The 24,685-nt window shown below is 44.4% G+C and overlaps 1 long non-coding RNA gene and 1 pseudogene across 2 annotated transcripts in view; one reads left to right on the plus strand and one right to left on the minus strand.

Moving 5' to 3' along the window:
• Nucleotides 1–24,685, minus strand: part of LOC144688631 (tumor necrosis factor receptor superfamily member 5-like) — a 60,178-nt pseudogene that overhangs the window by 22,382 nt on the left and 13,111 nt on the right. Inside the window, exon 2 of the transcript XR_013578452.1 lies at nt 4,203–4,287. The product of XR_013578452.1 is annotated as a tumor necrosis factor receptor superfamily member 5-like (transcript). The remainder of the gene's footprint in view (nt 1–4,202; nt 4,288–24,685) is intronic.
• On the plus strand, nt 11,737–19,651 carry LOC144689197 (uncharacterized). Its single transcript, XR_013578594.1, has 3 exons — nt 11,737–11,947; nt 15,648–15,750; nt 17,699–19,651. It is a non-coding gene; the product is annotated as an uncharacterized LOC144689197 (long non-coding RNA).

A 24,685-nucleotide genomic window follows, 5' to 3' on the forward strand; every position in this document is an offset into this window, starting at 1 on the left:
GAAACGTGTTGCATTATTAGCAGGGACACTGACCTCACCCTCAAAGATATCAAATTCGCAAGAAAATAATATAAACCAGGGTTCTGCAACCAAGACGAGTCATTCAAACTTTGCTCCTGTAATCACTGATATTAACGATTAAAAATGTCAGTCTGTAAAGTTGTGTTCAAACCCAACTGTTGCATTATTGATATCGAGTCTATTCCTGACATTTATCTCTTCATCGCTATCTGCATCTTTGTTGAAATCTCTACATTGACACCTATCCCCCTTTGGACATATACTCCCTCACAAACCTCTTCCTCCTTTACAGACATCTGCCTACTCAATACCATCTGCACACTTAAAGTCGTGTGTCACTTCCTAATATCTGCCTGCTGTTGCCTGCACAAAGTGAACTCCAATAACACATTTTTCTTCCTTCACCTTTCTCTGTTTTCAACTGGAATTGCTGAGCTCCAAGTCTGTGCAGTTCCTTCTCCTCCACTCACTATTCAGCCAAAGAAAACCACAGCGTAATGTTGGGAGTTGGGACAACCCCAACGTCCATAGCCAATGAGTCAACTGGCAATCCTCACCTCACCCCCCATCCCACACCCCGACTTCTCTTAGAAACATGACTGAAGTCTAGGGCCTCACCACGAGGAATGACTAGTACCAAGTTGAGTCTCATGCTCTGTCATACTGTCATATTTGTACTGTTTGTAGCAATCCAGAGTGAGATTCAAACAAAGAGGACAGGAACAGACTTCAGGAGGATGTAGGCAGACTGATAAAATGGACAGACACATGGGGCAGAATTTATAGGTCGGTGAGCGGGCACACGCCCAACCTGACTGGACGCGAAATCGCACGAGATGACGTCGGGCGAGCATCCCGATATCATCCTGCGCTCGTGCGATATTTCAGTCGGTGGGTGCGTGCGAGTGTCAGAAGCGTGCCTGCTGACAACTCAGAAGACAAGTAAAGTTGTTAAAGTTCTAATTGTCCCTGATTTTTCGTGGTCCGTCCGACCTTACGGTTGGCGGATGGGCAGATCTGCCAGGCGGACTTTGCATTTTTGATGAAACCTCATCCAAGGGTGAGATGAGGTTTCCGTTATTAAATTAAAAAAAAAATAAAAATCTGTGGACAGCATTTTTATCACGTATCTGTTCAGATGACTGATTGTGATGTTTGGACATTGTTTCCCTTATTTTACAAACTTTATTTATCGGTTTTCAAGTCCTCAGCTCCCTGAGGCAGCTCTCTGCCTTCAGGGACTTTTCATTCAGCGCTGGCCTGCACCCGCATTTACCTCAGTGCCCACCCCCCTCTCACCCCCGACCCCGGCAGCGCTGAGCATTTCAGCATTCACTTCATGATGGCTGGCTATTCATTGGCCAGCCAGCATGAAATCGCAGTCGGGGGCTCATTGCAGTCGGTGGTTCCTTACACGGCCACTCCCTAGCCCGCCAATCATGCCCGCACGCCAACCTAAAAATCCTGCCCATGCAGATGAAATTTAATGCAGAGGAGTGTGAAATGATGAATTTTGGTAGGAAAAATGAGGAGAGGCAATCTGAACTAAATGGGGGACAAGATTAGAGAAACCTGGGGTTGTAACTAAATAAGTCTTTCAATGTGGCAGGAGTTGAGAAGACTGCTAAAAAATGAAAGCATTTCAGATTGTTGCTTTATTAAGAGAGGAGCCGAGTACAAAAGCAGGTTATCCCAAACATATATAAAACACACCAGTTAGGCCCCGGCTGGAGTACCAGAGCCCGAAAGGGAAGTAGAAACAGATTGAATAATAACTTTCAAAAGAGAATTGAATAAATGCTTGAAAGGGAGAAAATATCAGAGCTGTCTGAAAAAGGACAGGGAAGTGAGGCAAATTGAATAGCCTTCTATAGGCACGATGGGCTGCGCTGTATCATTCTATAATTCTGTGAACTTTCAGCCATTCAGTGTAACTACTGAACTGGCTCCATCGAATGTACACCTACCATCGAGGCACTGAAAAAAACTCCTGCACCAGTGTCTAAAATCAGTTTGGTTTAAGTTTAAGATGATTGAAGGATTTGATAGGGTAGGTAGATTGAAACTATTTTCAAGGACGAGGTGGCATAATCTTAAAATTAGAGCTAGGCCATTGTGGGGTGATAGCAGGAGGCACTTCTCCACACAAAGTATAGTGAAAATCTGGAACTAACTTCCATAAAAAAGCGACTGATGCTGAGGGCCAGATTTTTGACTCCTGATGGAGGCAGGAATGGGGTCAGGAAAATTTAAAAATTAGAATTTTTGACTGCTCTGCCTTCCCAACCTGTGATATTTTTGTGTGGCCTTTTCATAGGCCAGGAGGGCCTTGAGTGCAAACCCTGCACACACCTCAGGCTCGGAGCACCATGAAGCCTGACGATGATTCTGGAACATTCTGACAGGTTAAGCGTTAAATGTTTTGACATCTTCAAATGTCACTATTAGATGCTGCATTGTAACGTAGCAATGTTTTTAATGCACTCATCACAGGACTCTGTCCTGCTAAGGTAATTTGACCATTACATTGACCAGCATTGTGGTAAGTGTTGACATGCATTGCAGGAATTTTCCTAATTGAGAAAGTGCCAGAATACATTCAAAACTGTAGCACAAAGTGCTGGCAAACTCTCTCATCACGTTATGGACTGTAATTTAAAAGACCACCATCTTTAGTTTTGGAAAAAAATTGCTTTGCTGTTGAACATGAAACGAAATATAAACACCTACTACACTCTAATAATTGGCAGGCAATCTATTTTGAAATGGAAATGAACACTATATGCAGCTTTAAAAAAAAAGGCCATCTGGTGTTTCAGCTTCAATGGTCTGCCTTGTTGAATTTTCCCAGTGTTTGTTTTAATAGCTGGGGCTATTATGAATGCTTGACTGAGTTTCAATAGGTCCATAACCACTTATCCCAGCTTTGGGGGGGTGGGTGCTATGTTCACATTTTGATTGACAGTTTTAAGAGGTTATTAGAGGATTATCTGCCTTTGATGTTGTAAGTGGATAAGAGTTTGTTTTTACAACAAATTGACCACCTGAGGGGATTTATATTTTGAATGGGTTTTATGGAGGAGAGTTTTTTTCAGTATGCATTGTGTTTGAGTATGACAGTTCTATTAGATTGTTAGCGGTTTATTTTTTTAATGTCCTTTCAAAGATATCCTGAGGTCTGCCCATAGTGGATACTGGGTGAGTGGTTATGGAAGGTACATGAGGGGCATGGTGAGTATGAGGGGCATTGAGGGGGCATGGCAAGTATTGGGGGCATGGAGGTGGCATGAGGAGGATGAGGGCCATGATGGATGGGGGGAACATGGGGTATGAAGGGGCATGGGCTGGCATGGAGATATGGGGGAGCATGGGGGATATAAGATGTCATGGTGTGGTATGGGGGATATAAGGAGGCATGGAGGGGGCATAGGGGATATGAGGACATGGAGGGTGGGTGGGGCTGAGGGGGTATGAGGGTTAGGAGGCAACTATGTTGGAGAGCTGGGCCAATGTCCCAGCAAACCAAGAAGGGCCTTCTAACCAGCCTGCCCCAGCACCCGCCCTGCTCCAATGCTGACTTGTGACTCAGCAAACCCACAACCTGCTTGACCCTGTCTCCAAGAGACGGGAATATGGCGGGTATGGACAGAGGTGATGAGCTCTAGGTTCCGAACTCAGGAAATGTCCCAACACATATTTTCCAAGCCCAGTACTAAAATGCAGGCGCGGGAATCAATTGAAAATTTCAAAACTGAGATTGATAGATTTTCATTGGGGAAACATATTAAGGAATATGGAACCAAAATGGTTAAATTACATTGAGGTGCATGTCAGCCATTATCTATTGTTTCAGTGTTCCTTCTTATAGTTATAGGTACAGAGTCATTCATAGGAAATTGGTAAATAAGTAAGTTTAATAAAAAGTAACATTGGAAACCTGAATTGGGTCAATCTACCTTTAAGAAAAGGCAACATCATCAGGAATATTTTATTAACACTTATATTAAACAAAAAAGTCCTTGTTCCAATGAAGGGTCTGCATTCCAAATTTGAACCTATCTTTCTTCTTAATGGACACTTTAGAGTTTTTCCATACTTCCGTCAAGTAAACATTTTGTTTCTATCAGTTTTTTCCCTGCTCGTCTCTGTTTGACCTCCAACCTAATGATAGATACACTTACCAGGGCCACATTTGAAACAACACTTGTCAGCCTTGAAATACTGGGTCTCGTTGTCACAGTTGCTGGGGTTATCACACAGGTAAAGCTGAAAATCAAACACAGAGACCAAATGTTCAGAACAAGGTGTTAAACTTTTCCCTACGCTCCCTTCTTGATAAGAATGAGCTTTCTTCAACTCATTGCCCCCAATAACCCATTCACAAAGACCAACTGAAGTACAAACACCCTCTCTTTCAACTTGTGCAGAGGTTGTACAAAAATCACTGAATCATATAACACAGGAGGCCATTCAACCCTTCATGCCTGTGCCAGTTCTTTGAAAGACTTATCCAATTAAACCTACTCCCCTGCACTTTCTCATAACCTGAAAATCTCTCCTTTGCAACAATATTTTCCATTCTGTTTTGAGAGTTACTATTGCTTAATATTAACAGCACAGAAAACAAGCCATTCGGCCCGAGAGGTCAGTGCTGGTATTTAGAATCTAGATGAGCCACCTCCCACCCCTTTTCATCTAACCCCATCAACAAATCTGTCTGTTCTTTTCTCCCTCATGTTTTCCTAGCTTTCCCTTAAATGGATCTCAACTACTCCCTGTGGTAGCGGCTTCTGCATTCTAGCCACTCTGGGTTAAGGGGTTTCCCCTGAAATCCCAATTGCATTTCTTTGAGTATCTTATATTTATGGCCCCTAGTTCTAGTCTGTCCAACAACTGGAAACACCTTCTCTGCGTCTACCCTTTCCTAATCTTAAGGACCTCTATATGTTCACCTCTCCATCTTCTCTTTTCTAGAGAAAAGAATTCCAGCTTGTTCAATATTTCCTAATAGGTACAACAACCTTCTCTTTCTACTCCCACATCATTATCGCTAGCTTCCCCTAAGGACTTATCCTTAACTCCCTCTCACTTCTCATCAATATAATGCCCCTCAGCAACATCAGTGAAAACACTTAAGTTTCCACATGTCTGCAGACAACACCCAGCTCTACCTCACCACTACCTCTCTCAACACCTCCACTGTCTCTAAACTGTCACACTGCTTTTCTAGCATGCAGTACTGGATCAGCAAAAATTTTCTCCAACTATAATATTAGAAAGGCCAAAGCCATCGTCTTTGGACCCTATCACAATCTCTGTTCCCTAGTTACCGATTCCATCCCTCTCCTGAGTATCTGTCTAAGGCTGAACTAGGTTATTCACAACCATGATGTTCAACACCAAGATGAGTTTCCAACCACATATCCACACTATGACTGCCTATTTCCACACCTGTAACATCATCTGATTCCTCTCCTACCTCAGGTCATCCGCTGCTGAAACCCTCATCCATGCCTTTGCTACCTCTAGACTTGACTATTCTAATGCAGTTCCGGCCAGCCTCACACATTTTGTCCTCTGTAAACTGGAGGACACCCAAAACCTGACTGCCCATGTCCCAACCTGCACCAAGTCCAATTCACCCATTGCCCTAATAGTTACTGACCTACATCGGTTTCAGGTTAAACAAAGGCTCAATTTTAAAATTCTCATCTTTTGTTATCAAACCCCTCCATGTTCTCACCACTCCTTATCTCTGTAATCTCTTGCCCCACAACCCTCTGTCATATCCAATGCCAGTCTCATGAGCATCCCGGATTTTAATTGCTCCACCATTGGTGGCTGCCAAACAACGAAGCTCTGGAATTCCCTCACTAAACCTCGTCGCCTCTAATTCCTCCTTTAAGACTCTTTTTAAGCTTAACTCTTTGATCAAGCTTTTGGTCATCTGATCTAATATTTCATGTCACTCGGTGTCAAATTTTGATTGATAACACTTCTGTGAAGCACCTTTAGATGTTTTATGTTAACGGCATTACATCACTACAAATTGTTGTAGTGAAGCTTTTTTTGCCATTCTTTCATGGGTTGTGATTTTCACTGGCTGGGCCAGCATTTGTTGCCCATCCCTAATTGCCCTTGAGAAGGCAATGATGAGCTGCCGTCTTGAACCGCTGCAGTCCATGTGGTGTAGGTACACCCACAGTGCTGTTAAGGGAGGGATTTTGACCCAGGATTTTGATGCAGCAGTTGCACTTAACAAATTTTGTCTTTATTCACTAAATTATTATTTTCATGTTGTTCATAAAGTGGTAGTTGGCAAAATCTAGACAGGTGCTGGATGGTTACAGCCTTGCATAAAAGCCCAAAATTTGGAAAAGTGTATATATGATCTGAAATTTCCTCCAACTAAATATTGGAAAGACCAAAGTCATTGTCTTTGGATCCTGTCACAATCCCCATCAGAAAAACACTGACGAAGACAGGGTTTGTGATAATTGCCGGCAACTGAATTTTATTTAATTAAATCATTAATGAAGATTTTTGGTTTCGTATTTTCATGAGTGAATTTACAAGGGTGGGAAAACTGTCTGCTGTGCCGTGGGAAATTAAGTTTGTGTCCAGTACCATATGTACACAGCATATCCAATTTTTTTAATACTTGCTTGAGGCACAAAGTACATGCAAAGTGGAATATGGCAGGGCAATGATGTGAGATGTCTCTCGTCAGTCAAATTAGGAAAAAAGAGGGATTTCTGCTGGAATATATATATATCTATATATATATATATAACACACACACACACTATATATATCTTATCAAATGGCAGAGCAGGCTCGAAGGGCCGAGTAGCCTACTCCTGCTCCTATGTTCCTATTTATATGATTAATGATTAAATTTTTATGCAGTAAAGCACTGCTGCTGTGATACAGGGAGTCCGTGGATTTTTTAATCACACGGGAGGGGGTCCTCCGAAGCAAAATGATTGCGAAACCCTGATGTGGAGCACAAACACCAGCATCGAAAAATAATCTGGAATCAAAAGCTAATCCCAGTATGGTGGCCATGAAACTATCATCGATTGTCATAAGATCTCATTTGGCTCACTAGTGTCCTTTAAGGATGGAAATCTGCCATCCTTACCTGGTCTGGCCTACATGTGACTCCAGACCCACAGCAACGTGGCTGACTCTTAACTACCCTCTGAACTGGCCTAGCAAACCACTTAGTTGTACCAAACCACTACAAAAAAGTCAAAAAGGGACAAAACTCAACGGACCATCTGGCATCGACTTAGGCACCGGAAATGACAACGACACACCCAACCCTGTTGACCCTGTAAAGTCCTCCTTCCTAACACCTGGGGGCTTGTGCCTAAATTGTTCTAAAGACTAGTCAAGCGACAGCCTAACATGGTCATATTCACCAAATCATACCTTACAGCCAACATCCCGTCACCACCATCACCAACCCTTGGTATGCCCTGTCCCAATGGCAGGAGAGATACAGCAGAGATGGCAGCAGAGTGGTACACAGTCCAGACGGAGTGTTTCTAGGAGTCCTCAACATTGATGCCAGACCCATGAAGTCTCATGGCATCATGTCAAACATGGGCAAGGAAACCTCCTGCTGATTACCACGTACAGCCCTCCCTCAGCTGATGAATCAGTACTCCTACATGTTGAACGTGGAGGAAGCACTGAGGGTAACAAGGGCACAGAATGTACTCAATATTCATCACCAAGAGTGGCTCGGTAGCACCACTACTAACTGAGCTGGATAAATCCTGAAGGGCATAGCTGCCAGACTAGGGCCAGAATCTTCCAGCCCTGCCCACAGCGGGAATCGTTAATAGTGGGACAGAAAATCTGATGGACCAGACAAAGGTCCATTGAATTCAACAGGAATAAATCTCAATCTCAGTCTTCAGCAGGTGGTGAGGGAACCAACAAGAGGGAAAAACCTACTAGGCCTCGTCCTCACCAATCTACCTGTTGCAGATGCATCTGTCCATGACAGTATCGGTAGGAGTGACCACCACACAGTCCTTATGAAGACAACTCTCATCTTCACAATGAGCATAAGTTCCAGCATGTTCTGTGGCACTACCGCCTTGATAAATGGGCTTGATTCAGAATGAATCCAGCATCTCAAAGCTGGGCATCCAACAGGCGCTGTGCGCCATCAGCAGTAGTGGAATTATATTCAGCCACAAACTGTAACCTCATGGCCTGGCATATCCCCCATTACCACCAAGCCAGGGGATCAACCCTGGTTCAGTGAAGAGTGCAGGAGGGCATGCCAGTAGCAGCACCAGGCATACCTAAAAATGAGATGTCAACCTGGAGAAGCTACAACACAGGACTACTTGCGTGTCAAACAGTGAAAGCAGCAAGCGGTAGACAGAGCTAAGGGATTCCACAACCAAAAGATCAGATCTAAGCTCTGCAGTCCTGCCACATCCAGTCATGAATGGTGGTGGACAATTAAATAACAAACAGGAGGAGAAGGCTCCACAAATATTCCCATCCTCAATGAGCACATCAGTGCAAAAGACAAGGCTGAAACATTTGCAACCATCTTCAGCAACAGTGCCAAGTGGACGATCTATCTCAGCCTCCTCCAGAGGTCCCCAGCATCACAGGTGCCAGTCTTCAGCAAATTCGATTCACTCCATGTGATATCAAGAAACGGCTGAAGGCACTGGATATTGCAAAGGCAATGAGCCCTGACTACATGCCGGCAATAGTACTGAAGACCTGCTCCAGAACTAGCTGCAAGCCTGGCTAAGCTACTCCAGTATGACTATGACACTTGCATTTACCCAACAATGTGGAAAATTTCCCAGGTATGACCTATCCACAAAAAGCAGGACAAATCCAACCCGGCCATTTACCACCCCATCAGTCTACTCTCGATCATCAGCAAAGGAAAGTGGTTGTGGTTATTTTAGGTTGACCATCTCAGACCCAAGACATCACTGCAGGAGTTCCTCAGGGTAGTGTCCTCAGTCAGTCCAACCATATTCAGCTGCTTCATCAATGACCTTATGTCCATCATAAGGTCAGAAATGGGGATGTTCATAGATGATTGCACCACGATCAGTACCATTCAAAACTCATCAGATACTGAAGCAGTCCATGCCCAAATGCAGCAAGACCTGGACAATATCCAGGCTTGGGCTGATAAGTAGCAAGTAATATTCGCGCCACACAAGTGCCAGGCAATAACCATCTCCAACAAGAGAGAATCTAACCATTGCCCCTTGACATTCAATGGCATTACCATCACTGAATCCCCCACTATCAACATCCCGGGGGTTACCATTGACCATTGACTGAAGCGGACTAGCCATATAAATGCTGTGGCTACAAGAGCAGGTCAGAGGCTGGGAATTCCATGGTGAGTAACTCGTCTCCAAACTCCACAAAGCCTGTCCACCATCTACAAGGCACAAGTCAGGTGTGATGGAATACTCCCCACTTACCGAGATGAGTGTGGCCCCAAAAACACTCAAGAAGCTCAACACCATCCAGGACAAAGCAGCTTGCTTGATTGGCATCACATCTACCAACCTAAATATTCACTCCCTCCACCACCAATGCACAGTGCCAGCTGTGTATACCATCTACAAGATTCACTTCAGTAACCCCCCAAGACTCTTTCGACAAAACTTTCCAAACCACAACTTCTTTCACCAAGAAGGACAAGGGCAGCAGACAATTGGGAACACACCATCCTGGAAGTTACCCTCTGAGCCATTCACCATCCTGACTTGGAAATATATCGCCGATCCTTCACTTGTCACTGGATCAAAATCCTAGAACTCCCTTCCCAGCAGCACTGCGGGTGCACCTACACCACATGGACTGCAGTGATGTAACAAGTTGGTTCACCAGCAGCTTCTCAAGAACAATTAGGGATGGGCAACAAAATCCTGGCCTTGCCAGCAATGCCCACATCCTATGAAAGAATAAAAACCAATAGAATTGATGGGCCTAGGCCTGTGGTTGTAATTCTATGTAGTATATGTAAAGAAACAGGCCAACCTAATGATGGCACAGACATTGAAGAGTTGTAATTGAGTGACACTATTACAACAAAAACTTGCATTTTTAAAGTACTGTGACAGCCTTTGACCTGGGAGCAGAAACAGTAAGATAAAACTGTAATTACTTTAAAGTGTTTGGGAAATCTGTAATTGTTCAAAAATATTTGAAAAGGATTTTTAAGAGTTCATATCAATTGTAAAGGGGTCAATTATAATATTTGGACAATAAGAAATACTGGTCCATAAGACTTGGTGACCCTTGACCTGGAAGTAGAAATAACAGGAAGGAAGTTAAAATATGGAGGTCTTGTAGCAAACAAAAAGGAAAGTGAAGAGCTGGAGAGAGGTAGTGGCTTGCAGGCCGGGCCAGAGAGTTTGATCCCTGATTGGTTGGAAAGCATGTTTAGGGTTGCTGCAGCTGTTCAGATGGAAGCTGCTGCCTGAGGCGAATCAGCTAAGTCCCTGAAAGAAAGGGACTAGAATTCTACTTGAAGAAGATCAGTGCTTGGAAGAACTTGGATTAAAAATTAGGGCCATAGAGAGGAGTGGATTGCTTAAAACCCTGAGAGATTTATCATTGTTATATCTGCTATTCCATGTGTAATTTATAATTTGTACCAGCTGTAATTTGCCTGTTAATTTATGTTCAATTTACATTGGGCAGGACTTTTACCTCGGCAGGCAGGCACGCACACGCCCGACCTGCCCGAGCATAAATGACGTGTGTTGACATCAGGCGAGCACCCCAGCGTCAACACGCAGTCATGCAATATTTTGGTTCACGAGCACACATGGGAATCAGCAGCGCGCCCGCCGACAATTAAGGCCATTAAAAAGATAATTTACTTAAATTTTCACTGCCCATCCAACCTTACAGTTGGCGGGCAGGCAAAAAGGCCAAGCAGCTTTTGCACTTTTTAAGAAACCTCATCCACGGCCGGGATGAAGTTTCCAACAGCAAATAAAAATAAAATAAAACATTTTACATTTCATTTACAACATGTCCCTGCTCATGTGACAGAGCCACATGAGGGGACATGTTTTATAACAATTTTAAAATCTTTTTTTTTTAAACTGTTCATCTCCCTGAGGCAGCTCTGTGCAAAGTTCGTGCTCGCCCTCCTTCTCCCCACCCCCGCCCATCCTGCACAGGCAGCGCTGAGCACTGCAGCACGCGTTTCAGGCTGGGCGGGTGTTAATCGGCCCCCCAGCGTGAAATCGCGGTCCGACCCCGATCGCGGGCGGCGGGTCGGCTTCCCGACCGGCCCAGCCCACCCCCGCTGAGCCCACCCGACAAGGGCAAAATTCTGCCCAAAGTTTTACACAGGAGCAATTGTCAAACAACATTTGACATGAAGCCATCTAAGGTCATAGCAGGGCAAAAAGGGGTAGCTTTTAAAGACGAGAGAGAGGTTGAGAGGCACAAAACTGCTGTGAGTCAACCTGATTTCTTACTGGTTCTTGGATCCTGGGATGGAAAGGTATTTGGTCGTCAACATCAGGAATGTAACAGAAAAGTGACCAACTTACTGAATGAGCTGGTTGTTTGAATTTGTTCACAAGGTAAACCTTCTGTTTATACAATGCTAATAAACAACCAGGCCATCCCCTAATCTCTGGTTCAAGTTTATGGCAGGCGTTTCCCAACAGGAGAGTAGAAAGTCAAAACCCATGACAAAAAATTCACTAAATGTTAATTATTTTAACCCCAGCCTTGGGGACACACAAGGTGCCTGTCGAGAGATCAGAAGTCCACATTTCGAGCAGAGGAACCTTCCTCAAAGCTGGATGATAATACCAATGGACCGCACTTGAAAATGGATCAGAACTAGAGGAAGGGGGGAAACACATGTCAACTGCACAGACGGAATGAGGTAGGATGAACAGTGCAGTTTTTCGCTGGAGCACAAGTTAGAGGTGATCTGTGCCTAGGACAAAAGGAGGGATAATGGTAGAAATAAAAGAATTTCTATAGTGCATCTTGTAGCTGGTACACACTGCTGCTACTGTGCGTCGGTGGTGGAGGGAGTGAATGTTTGTGGATGCGGTGCCAATCAAGTGGGCTGCTTTGTCCTGGACGGTGTCAAGCTTCTTGATGTTGTGGGTGCCACACTTATCCAGGCAAGTGGGGAGTGTTCCATCACACTCCTGACTTGTGCCTTGCAGATGGTGGACAGGCTTTGGGGAGTCAGGAAGTGAGTTACTTGTTGCAGGATTCCTAGCCTCTGACCTACTCTTGTATCCATAGTATTTATATGGCAAGTCCGGTTCAATTTCTGGTCAATGGTAACCCCCAGGATGTTGTCAGTGGGGGATTCAGTGATGGTAATGCCATTGAATCTGAAGGAGCAATGGTTAGCTTCTCTCTTGCTGGAGATGGTCCAAGCAACAGCATGTAACCAACCAATGGGGAAAACTGCACTCATTGGGGGAGGCAATGCGAGGGGAGTGTGCATGGGTGGAGGCGATGCAAGGGGAGTGTGCATGGGTGGAGGCGATGCAAGGGGAGTGTGCATGGGTGGAAGCGATGCGAGGGGAGTGTGCATGGATGGAGGCAATGCGAGGGGAGTGTGCATGGATGGAGGCAATGCGAGGGGAGTGTGCATGGGTGGAGGCAATGCGAGGGGAATGTGCATGGGTGGAGGCAATGCGAGGGGAATGTGCATGGGTGGAGGCGATGCGAGGGGAGTGTGCATGGGTGGAAGCGATGCGAGGGGAGTGTGCATGGGTGGAGGCGATGCGAGGGGAGTGTGCATGGGTGGAGGCGATGCGAGGGGAGTGTGCATGGGTGGAGGTGATGCGAGGGGAGTGTGCATGGGTGGAGGCGATGCGAGGGGAGTGTGCATGGGTGGAGGCGATGCGAGGGGAGTGTACATAGGTGGAGGCAATGCGAGGGGAGTGTACATGGGTGGAGGCAATGCTATTTTCCATTTCCCACATCAGCCAGCTAGTGACCTCTCCAAAACTGTTTGCCAATTTAACACCAGCTAGTTGCTGAATGGGGGCATGTTGGTGCTGTTTCAGTCAGCATAGGGAATCAGATTGAGACAGAGTTTGGATTCTGTTTTTAACTTGGCATTTTGACAGCATGTCTAGGTACATACATTACCTGGTCAACGATTGACAGGTGACGATTCTCTTCCAGTTTGTGCTGTAGAATTGGGTTTGTGTGACTTGCTCCAGGAGACAGGTAGAGCCTGTACCCAGACAGTAGGTAGGACAGGCAAATCCCAGAGGGACCATTTCCTGAAGGATAAATAACATTTGTTTGCATAGTTCGAGGCTGCACCATCGTAGGAGCTGGAGGAGGCCAATCAGCCCCTCGAGCCTGCTTTCCTATTCAATTAGATTATGGCTGATCTGTTTTTCAACTCTACTTCTCAGCCATTGGTCTAAATCCCTCGATACACTTTCCCAACAAAAATGTATCAACCTCAGTGCTCCAATTGTCCCTCATTATACACAGTCTTTCGAGGTGATGGAGTTCCAAATGTCCGCATTGTGTGAAGAATTGTCACCATTCCATTATCCTTTTTGATTCCTTTTGGTATCTGTGTACAACCTATGTATTTATATAACACCTTTAGTAGAATAAAACATCCCAAGATGCCTCAAAGGACCATTATTAAACAAAATATGACATCGCGCCAAGTAAGGAGATATTAGGACAGATGACCAAAAGGGGTAGGTTTTAAGGAGCACCTTTGAGGAGGAGAGAGAGAGAGAGAGAGAGGGAGGTGGAAAGGTTTAGGAAGAAAATTCCAGAGCTTAGGGCCCAGGCATTTAAAGGCACAGGTACCAATGGTGGAGTGATAGAAATCAGGGATGCTCAAGAGGCCAGAATGAGAGGAGCGCAGATATCTCAGAGGGATGTAGGGCTGGGGGAGGTTACAGAGATAGGGAGGGGCGAGGCCATAGATGGATTTGGCTCCTTAGACAGCACCTTCCAAACCCATGACCACTACCATCTAGAAGGACAAGGGGCAGCAGATAGATGGGAACACCACCACCTGTAAGCTCCCCTCCAAATAACTCACCATCCTGACTTGGAAATATTTCCAATGGGAGTGTGCATGGGTGGAGGCAATGCGAGGGGAGTGTGCATGGTTGGAGGCAATGCGAGGGGAGTGTGCATGGGTGGAGGCAATGCGAGGGGAGTGTGCATGGGTGGAGGCAATGCGAGGGGAGTGTGCATGGGTGGAGGCAATGCGAGGGGAATGTACATGGGTGGAGGCAATGCGAGGGGAGTGTACATGGGTGGAGGCAATGCGAGGGGAGTGTACATGTGTGGAGGCAATGCGAGGGGAGTGTTTCTGAGTTTAAGACAGGGAAAATCTTGCTCGCAATGTGGGAGGCACCGCTTTAAGTTGTGTGTATAGAGGCTCCAAGAGAGAGCGGGAAGTCCAGGCTCAGCTCTGACACATCCTTCAAGTCAAAGAACCAGCCGGCTCTCCCAGATGAACAATGACAGCTGGGATGTGTCTACTGCTGTCCACGGAACCACAGAAGAGCCAGGAATGTTGGAAGAGGAGGGAAGAATTTCTTAATGAATATAAGACAAGGATGAACAGGTCATGGAACTGCCGCTGAGAAACTGAGGGCGAAAAATTTTGGGCCCTAGCAGTTGCATCTAGAGTAAGTGATCCTGTGCCGGCCTCCAGCAGGAGTTTTATTTTTACAGGATTATCGGTGATCTAAGGCAATTAGACACAAACCCAGCTCTATTTTCTCAGTTGTTTACAGGAAGATAATTTTTTTCTTTTCTCTCTCCCTTGCTGATGGCAGTCATTGGGACAGTGATTCCATAGAGGGTGTTTTTCCTGAGCCTTAAATAGCTGGCACCTGAACTATGCTCGTCCGCAATAGCCTAGGTCCAACTGACAGACTGACTGCCTCAACTCACAGTTTGGAGTTCAGGGTCAAATCACCTCATCGACATCCCTCTCTATAATACAAAAATAAAATCCTCACATTCATGAAATGTTTGAACTAAAGTGTTCAACACCAGGAAATAAATCTATTTTCAAGTTATTTTTCTGGTGCTCATGCCTCAAAGTTGTTATTTGTAGCTCAGGTGCCAGTGCCTAGAAATGCAGACTGATTTTTACAGGGCCCTGGTGATAGCAGCACTCTGGGTACTGTAGGCCACAGAGCTGAATGAAACTACACAATCCATTACAAAAACAAAAATAAAAATACTTGGAAAAACTCAGCAGGTCTGACAGCATGATGCACTTCTTGCTCACACACACAACTAGTCCACAAAAACTGGAAGTCCTCAGCACACTAGGCCCAACACTCTGCTTTTTGCTTCACACTATTAATTCCTTATTTGCCTCTTGGCGTTTTCCTGTTTGACCTTCTCGCTCTCTCTTCTTCTCTACATGACTCACACACTTCTGTTGAATGTATCTATTTTACACACGGAAAATAATCAGATTAAACAAATTTTTATCTCGCTGTGATCAATCAGATTTGCTGTGCCACCAGTTGGGAAAATTACCACAGGTGTTGATTGAGGGATAAATATTGGTCCGGCCACTGGGTGAACTCTCCTGCTCTTCTTCCAAATAGTGCCATGGACTCTTTTACGTCCACCTGAGAGGGCAGACGTACGGGACCTTGGTTTAATGACTCAGCCAAAAGACAGCACCTGGCCTAAGATTGAGAATGTGAGGTATGTCTAAACAAGTTTAATTTTCTTATTATGAGCCATGAAGCTCAACAAATTGCTGGGCTATAACGAACAAACAAGTACATGTCGGTCTCTGAGCAGGCAGGTAATGATGAACAGTTTAGAACACAAGGCTCCACTTAGTGAGCTTAGTAAACTTAGTGAGCCTTCTATCCAGCTTCACCTGCTCCCCTCCCCACCCCCCCCACCCCCGCCCCCCAAGTAGTATAAATTTCATCACATTTCTACTTCTCTTTAGCTCTGAAGAAGGGTCATACGGACTCAAAACGTTAACTCTGTTTCTCTCTCCACAGATGCTGTCAGACCTGCTGAGTTTTTTCAGTATTTTCTGTTTTTATTTCAGATTTCCAGCATAGCAGTATTTTGCTTTTATCTTGGTAAAATGTTATTTGTGAAATATGAATATAAGGCATATAAACCTTTATAAAGCTCTGGTTAGGCTATAGCTCGAGTATTACATTCGATTCTGGTCACCACACTTTAGGAAGGATGTGAGAACCCACAAGAGGGTGCAGAAGAGACTTAATAGAATGGTTCCAGGGATGAGGGATTTTAGCTACAAGGTTAGGTTGGAGAAGCTGGGGTTGTTCTCCTTGGAGCAAAGGGGGTTTAGGGTAGATTTGATAGAGGTGTAAAAGATTATGACAGGTTTAGATAAGCTAAACAAAGAAAAGCTATTCACATTAGTTTATTGCACAAGGACACAGATTTAAGGTTTTGGGCAAGTGAAATGGGGGTTGTGAGGAAATTCTTGTTTTATGCAGCAAGGAGTAATGGGCTGGAACTCGCTGCCTACAAGGAAGCGGAGATGATTTCAAAGAAAATTGGATGGACATTTGAGGCAAATAAACATGTAGTGCAATGGAGATGGAGCAGGGAATTGGGACTGTTTGGATTTCTCTGTAGGAAGTTGGCACGGACTGACTCGATAGGCCGAATGGCCTCCTTCAGTGCTCTATGACCTCCAGCAGTATAGCACTTCCTTGGTACAGCATCAGCTGAGACCTCATTCCCAGATATTTTCCCTACTAGTTGCGCCAGAGGCATTTGCACTTTCCTTTGGGTTTTATTTTTACTTGAACTGTTAGAAGAAATGTCTTGCACCAGGGGTTAAAGATTGATGCTCACTTGTGTCACCAGTTGAGATAGAACCAGTGGTGGCTACTCACTTGCATAGTTAATTTCCACGGTGTTTTGGAGTTGAGCTTTCCACTTACATCAGTATGTCTAAGCTATTTTAAATCACTAATAACAACCTGTCCTTTTCTCTCAGCAACCTGTGTCTCCCTGCCACACTCCCAGTCTAGCCTCCAGTATCTGACACTCCCAGTTTAGCCGCCAGTATCTCCCCGCTATCCAGTATCCCACACTCCCAGGCTAGCCTCCAGTATCTCCCTGATATCCAGTATCCCACACTCCCAGTCTAGCCTCCAATATCTCCCTGCTATCCAGTATCCCACACTCCCAGTCTAGCCTCCAATATCTCCCCGCTATCCAGTATCCCACACTCCCAGTCTAGCCTCCAATATCTCCCTGCTATCCAGTATCCCACACTCCCAGTCTAGCCTCCAGTATCTCCCTGCTATCCAGTATCCCACACTCCCAGTCTAGCCTCCAATATCTCCCCGCTATCCAGTATCCCACACTCCCAGTCTAGCCTCCTGCCATGATGTCAAAGCTGCTCATTTTCTGACTGTACTCTGTGTTTCACATGCCTGATGTAAAATGCTACTACACTGTCATAATTTGTTTAAAAGTGCAGTTAAATAAAGTCTTGGATAAATTGGGTAAAATTGAATTTGAGTGTGTAATATTTAAGAAATGTGTCGAGCACTCTTGCTTGGTATCTGATCCAAAAGTTTGAATGATGTTGACACTTATTAACATTGCCCATCCTCATTTGTCTATACCTCCTCTGTCCAATATTTAGAAGCATGAAATTGGACTCAAGAAATCAAAATGGAAATCAAGAAGTCTGGGATCTACTCCAAATGTTTCTTATTCAAGATAAGCTACTGTAAAGCTACTGACAAGAAGCAGTTCTAGTAGCGAGAGTCACTAAGGAAATTACAGGCTCATATGTTCCGATTTCCTGACAATTGATTGAAACAATGACCTACAATCTCCTGCTGAGCTATCGCTCTGCAAGAACTGTTTTTCACCTGGAATGCCTGTTTGAGAAATCAAACTTCATATTTGGCAATTATCTATCAGCAGAACACTGAGTCAGTTCTTAGTCATTTTGTACTGGGCTGTCAATTTAAAAGCCTTCCTACAGTTCCTTAAGTTAAAATTATTTGAGCGTGAAATAACAGCTGTACAAATAACAGTTCAGACTTCTTAACATTTCTAAAGGTTCACCAGCTGGATCAAACAGAGTCGGCAGACATGCTTTCACATCTAAAGCTCAGACAAGACTTCCTGTTCATCGATGATAAAGTGTCATATATAGCTTACATTATTATATCAAAGAACAACCGGCCTTCTACCAGTGAGTGTATCTCTAGTATTAACTGAACTCAAATTCTTAAACTGCCAAAGTGGGATTTGAACATGTGTTCCCTGGATTATTAGGCCGGTCCTTAGATCACTGGTGCAGTAACATAACCACAAGACCACCATGTAAATCTTTTCTATCTTGTGTACGCTAAAAGTTACTTTCCTCCAATTTCCCCTTCTCAACACTGACTCATGCTGGACCTCAGTTCCAAAAGCACTAACCACCCTCTTGCACCCTGGGCTAGTCGGCCTTCTTCATCTGTGAATGTGACATCAGGAAATAATTCATCCCTGGGACCAAGCTTCACCCTCACCTATGTCCTAGACACTCTCCAGCAGAATCTGTGAATTGGGAACAGTAGGGGGGGAACCCAAGCTTTCCCCTCCTTACCAAGGACACTGAGGCCAATTATAGTTCCCCAGTTCCTGTCCCAATTGAGATCAGTTAATTCAGGATCAAACCTGGAACCTTTCTGGCCTGTATGACTTTTGCTTCTCACTGGGCTGTACTATTACCACACAATAGAACCATAGATTGGGCCATTTTATGCCACTCCATTACCTGACACTCCTGTGCATCCTTGTTGAACCTGGTTACATTGAATAATCATTACAGTCTGGGTTAAAGTCAATGCAATCTCATAGTTTGTTCACAGCAATCAGCATGTTGGATTAATTTGAATCAATATATAAAGCAGTTTTTCAATGGGCCTGGAACACAAATTTTGGGAAAAACCAACCACACAGTAGGTCCATGCCCTAACTAAGCTTGTTTTAATACTTAATTCTGCTCCAATGCAGTCACTGTCAGACCAAAACCCGCAAGCAGTCTGGTGCATTAACTGACATATCCACAGCAGTTCAAATACATTCAGAGTTTTTTAAGCTCAGAAAGCTAAATGATGTACCCAACTAAGATAGAATCACATAGAAGAGATATGAGGAGAAGCAAGAAATAAAGTAAAAGTGAAAGTAATAAAATGGATAAGACCAATGTTCCCTCTAATTTCCCTTGCCTGTTTGCAGCCTGTTTGTTACAGTAGCAGTCCCTTTAAGATGGTCATACAGCTGTTACAGATGTAACGAGTGGTGTGCCACAGGGATCAGTGCTGGGGCCTCAACTGTTTACAATTTATATAAATGACCTGGATGAAAGGGTGGATGGGATGGTTGCCAAATTTGCTTATGACACAAAGATAGGTAGGAAAGTAAGCTGTGAAGAAGACATAAGGAGGCTACTAACAGCTATAGATAGGTTAAGTGAGTGGGCAAACATCTGGCAAATGGAGTATAATGTGGGAAAATGTGAAATTGTCCATTTTGGCAGGAAGAATAAAAGAGAAGCATATTATCTAAATGGTGAGAGATTGCAGAGGTCTGAGGTGCAGAAATATCTGGGTGTCCTAGTTCATGAATCACAAAAGGCTAGTATGCAGGTACAGCAGGTGATTAGGAAAGCTAATAGGCAACTACAGAGGCATGAGGGAGGAGCTGGCCAGAATTGACTGGGAGATGAGCCTAGCAGGAAAGACAGTGGAACAGCAATGGCAGGAGATTCTGGGAATAATTTGGGAGACACAGCAAAAATTCATCCCTAGGAAGAAGAAGCATACTAAAGGGAGGACAAGGCAACCATGGCTGACAAAGGAAGTCAGGGACAGCATAAAAGCTAAAGAGAAAGCATACAATGTGGCGAAGAGCAGTGGGAAACCAGGGGATTGGGAAGCCTATAAAGACCAACAGAGGACAACTAAAAAAGAAATAAGGAGGGAGAAGATTAAATATGAGGGTAAACTAGCCAGTAATAAAAGAAGATTGCAAGAGTTTTTTAGATATATAAAGGGTAAGAGAGAGGCAAAAGTGGACATTGGGCCGCTGGAAAATGACGCTGGAGAAGTAGTAGTGGGGAACAATGAAATGGCGGAGGAACTGAATAGGTACTTTGCGTCAGCCTTCACGGTGGAAGACACGAGTAACATCCCCAAAGTTCAAGAGAGTCGGGGGGCAGAGGTGAGTATGGTGGCCATTACCAAGGAGAAGGTGCTAGGAAAACTGAAAGGTCTGAAGGTGGATAAATCACCTGGACCAGATGGATTACACCCCAGAGTTCTGAAGGAGATAGCTGAAGAGATAGTGGAGGCGTTAGTGGTGATCTTTCAGGAATCACTGGAATCAGGGAGGGTCCCAGAGGACTGGAAAATCGCTAATGTAACCCCCCTGTTTAAGAAGGGAGTGAGGCAAAAGACAGGAAATTACAGGCCGATTAGCCTGACCTCAGTCGTTGGTAAGATTTTAGAGTCCATTATTAAGGATGAGATTTCAGAATACTTGGAAGTGCATGATAAAATAGGGCAAAGTCAGCATGGTTTCATCAAGGGAGGTCATGCCTGACAAATCTGTTAGAATTCTTTGAGGAGGTAACGAGTAGGCTAGACAAAGGAGAGCCAATGGATATCTACTTGGACTTCCAGAAGGCCTTTGACAAGGTGCCGCACAGGAGGCTGCTCAGTAAGATAAGAGCCCATGGTGTTAGAGGCAAGGTACTAGCATGGATAGAAGATTGGCTGTCTGGCAGGAGGCAGAGAGTGGGGATAAGGGGGTCCTTCTCAGGATGGCGGCTGGTGACTAGTGGAGTTCTGCAGGGGTCAGTGTCGGGACCACAACTTTTCACTTTATACATTAATGATCTAGATGAAGGAACTGAGGGCATCCTGGGTAAGTTTGCAGATGATACAAAGATAGGTGGAGGGACAGGTAGTATTGAGGAGGCAGGGAGGCTGCAGAAGGATTTGGACAGGTTAGGAGAATGGGCAAAGAAGTGGCAGATGGAATATAACGTGGGGAAGTGTGAGGTCATGCACTTTGGTAGGAAGAATAGAGGCATAGACTATTTTCTAAATGGGGAGAGAATTCAGAAATCTGGAGTGCAAAGAGACTTGGGAGTCCTAGTCCAGGATTCTCTTAAGGTTAACTTGCAGGTTGAGTCGGTAGTTAGGAAGGCAAATGCAATGTTGGCATTTATTTCAAGAGGACTAGAATATAAAAGCAGGGATGTGCTGCTGAGGCTTTATAGGGCTCTGGTCAGACCACATTTAGAATATTGTGAGCAATTTTGCGCCCCGTATCTCAGGAAGGATGTGCTGGCCCTGGAGGGGGTCCAGAGGAGGTTCACGAGAACAATTCCAAGAATGAAAGGCTTAACATATGAGGAACATTTGAGGACTCTGGGTCTATACTCGATGGAGTTTAGAAGGATGAGGGGGGATCTGATTGAAACTTACAAAATACTGAAAGGCCTGGATAGAGTGGACGTGGGGAAGATGTTTCCATTAGTAGGAGAGACTATGACCCGAGGGCACAGCCTCAGAGTAAAGGGAAGACCTTTTAGAACAGAGATGAGGAGAAACTTCTTTAGCCAGAGAGTGGTGAATCTATGGAATTCATTGCCACAGAAGGCTGTGGAGGCCAGGTCATTGAGTGTATTTAAGACCGAGATAGATAGGTTCTTGATTGGTAAGGGGATCAAAGGTTACGGGGAGAAGGCGGGAAAATGGGGTTGAAAAACTTATCAGCCATGATTGAATGGCAGAGCAGACTCGATGGGCCGAATGGCCTAATTTCTGCCCCTATGTCTTATGGTCTTATGGTCTAATGTTATCATTTATTGCGAGGGGAATTGAATACAAAAGTAGAGGGGTTATGCTTCAGTTGTACAGGGCACTAGTGAGACCACATCTGGAGTACTGTGTACAGTATTGGTCACCTTATTTAAGGAAGGATATAAATGCATTGGAATCAGTTCAGAGAAGGTTTATTAGACTAATACCTGGAACAGGCGGGTTGTCTTGTGAGGAAAGGCTGGACAGACTAGGCTTGTATCCGCTGGAGTTTAGGAGAGTAAGAGGCAACTTGATTGAAACATAGAAGATCCTGAGGGGTCTTGACAGGTTGGGGAGGTAATGTTTCCTCTTGTGGGAGAATCTAGAACTAGTGATCACTGTTTAAAAATAAGGGGTCACTCATGTAAAACAGAGATGAGATGAAATTTTTTCACTTAGAGGGTCATGAGTATTTGGAACTCTCTTCCTGAAAAGGTGGTGGAAGGAGAGTCTTTGAATATTTTTAAGGCAGAGATAGATAGATTCTTGGTGGTAGGTGGGATGCAGATTTGAGGTTACTATCAGAACAGCCATGATCTTATTAAATGGCGGAGCAGCCTCAAGGGGCTGAATGGCCTACTCCTGCTCCTTGTTCGTTTGCTCATATGTCCATTCACACATGTTAAAGGGACCACTGCTTATACATGGCCTGTTAGTCTCCCGCATGGCACATTCCCGACTGCTGTGTGGCCATGCATCCGCACAGCTTAAAGAGGACATTGGTTAAGAGAACAAAATACGGCAGATGCTGGAACTCTGAAATAAAGACAGAAGATGCTGGAAAAACTGAGCAAGTCTGGCAGCATCTGTGGAGCGAGAAATAGAATTAAAGTTTCAGGTTGACAATCTGGTTAAGAGTTGTTTGAAAGAAATTAAATTGCCTTTCATAAAAAATAAAGCTGAACTTGGAATTGGCATTCCCATAGGAGAACTGAGAGTTGAACATGATATCAGAGGAGATAGTGACACCAGGGATATCAAAGGATGAGGAAGGACTAAGGGCGGTAGTAGCAATTTAGACTGGAGACATAAAATAACTGGAGCTAATTTTCAGGTTTCTATGCAGAAAAGGCATGAAAACCACCAATGGCGTCAGTGGAGATGTGCTGTACTCAATCTCTGTCTGTAACACACACACTTAGCCAGAAGTGGCATAACTTAGATAGGGTCAGGGCTTTCTGACTTTTACCCTGGAATTGCCCCCATAGCTAACGTCGTCCAATTCATCTGGATGCCAATTCTAAATATAAGCCATCAAAAATTAGCTAATTTATAAAGGAACAGCCCACAATTTTACTCAACGAAATTTTCACCTGTTTAGGTTTGTGATTTTTTTCCCCCCAGGGTCCAGTTTGTGTCCGAAGAGTTAGCCCAGCAATTTCCAGCAACTAAGTTATAGATCAGAGCAGTGGCTGTTCCTTTCTGAAATGCTCTTTCATTGTGAATGAGTGAATTGGATAAGCGAATCTTACAGCACAGAAAGAGGCCATTTGGACCATGGTGCCTTTGCTGACTCTTTGCAAGAGATATCCAATTAGTCCCACACCCCCTACATTTTCCCCATAGCCCTGCAAATTTTAAACTTTCAAGTATATATCCAACGTCTTTTCGAAAGTTATTATTGAATCTGCTTCCACACCTTTTCAATCTGTGCACTCAGATCATCATAACTCACTGCATTAAAACAAAAATTCCCCTCATCACCAATCTGGTTCTTAAATCTTAACAAGAAGTTACTAATTCTGTACAAACCCTGAGTTGGGGGCTAACAGTCTAAGTTACCCCTGTCCTGCTTCCTCGGTGGCCTCTCTGCCCTTGAATACTTTGTTGGACTCTGGAAAGAGGCAAAGAATGAAGTTTGGGCTGGTGGAGGTGGGGGAGAGTTCACTTCTCTAACAACTTGTCTCCCTTTTGATATGCTTAGCTGTATTCTACATATATGGTACAACAGTTGAGACCAAGAGATTGTCACAAACACAGGTGATGATACCCAGGTATGAACACACAACCTGTAGTTTCCTACATTACAACAGTGACTACACTTCTAAAAGCATTTGATTAGCTATAATACACTTTCAGACATCTGGAAGTTATGAAAGGTACTACATAAATGTGTTTCTTTCTTTGATTATAAGAACATGCATAGTGCAGGAGCAGTAGTTAGAAGGATTTTACTAGGCTTTAGCATCTAATGGTGACGGGAGGGCATCAAATGCCCATATAAAGTGTGTCCCTGGGAGGCATTCGAAGTACTGTATCACCATGTCGTTGTGAGTTTACTGTACGTGGCACTTCATGCTCATATGTATATCACTATCATGAAGCCATGATCTACTCTCCAACCTTGGTACACCTTGTAAGATCATGAAACTCTCTGTGGCACTGCAGTCAGTTCTGCCAAGGTTACAAGATGCTTTATATCCTATGCTGACCTTTTTCAGATTTAGAGATAGATTCCTATCCCACGCCACTCTCCTTTGGATCTGGAGACGAGTTGCAGAAAACTGGACCTCCTTTCTCTGGCAGATTTGTTTCAGGAGAATTGCCAGGGCCCTGTTCTTTCCTTCCTGGCGGCACTCCCCATTTCAGTGCTTGTGTGTTTCTATTATTGCACACACAAATAGCTAACAGCCCTTAAAGACCTGGAGCAGCATGTAATTTCCCACTCACTGCTGGGTGGGTTGCCTCAACAAAGGTGTACTGATTGCTGACGCTTACCCACACTATGTACATGTTGCTGGTTGCAGTAACACAGGGCC

This window comes from Cetorhinus maximus, chromosome 13 (genome assembly GCF_964194155.1).
Source record: "Cetorhinus maximus chromosome 13, sCetMax3.hap1.1, whole genome shotgun sequence".
Lineage (NCBI taxonomy): Eukaryota > Metazoa > Chordata > Chondrichthyes > Lamniformes > Cetorhinidae > Cetorhinus > Cetorhinus maximus.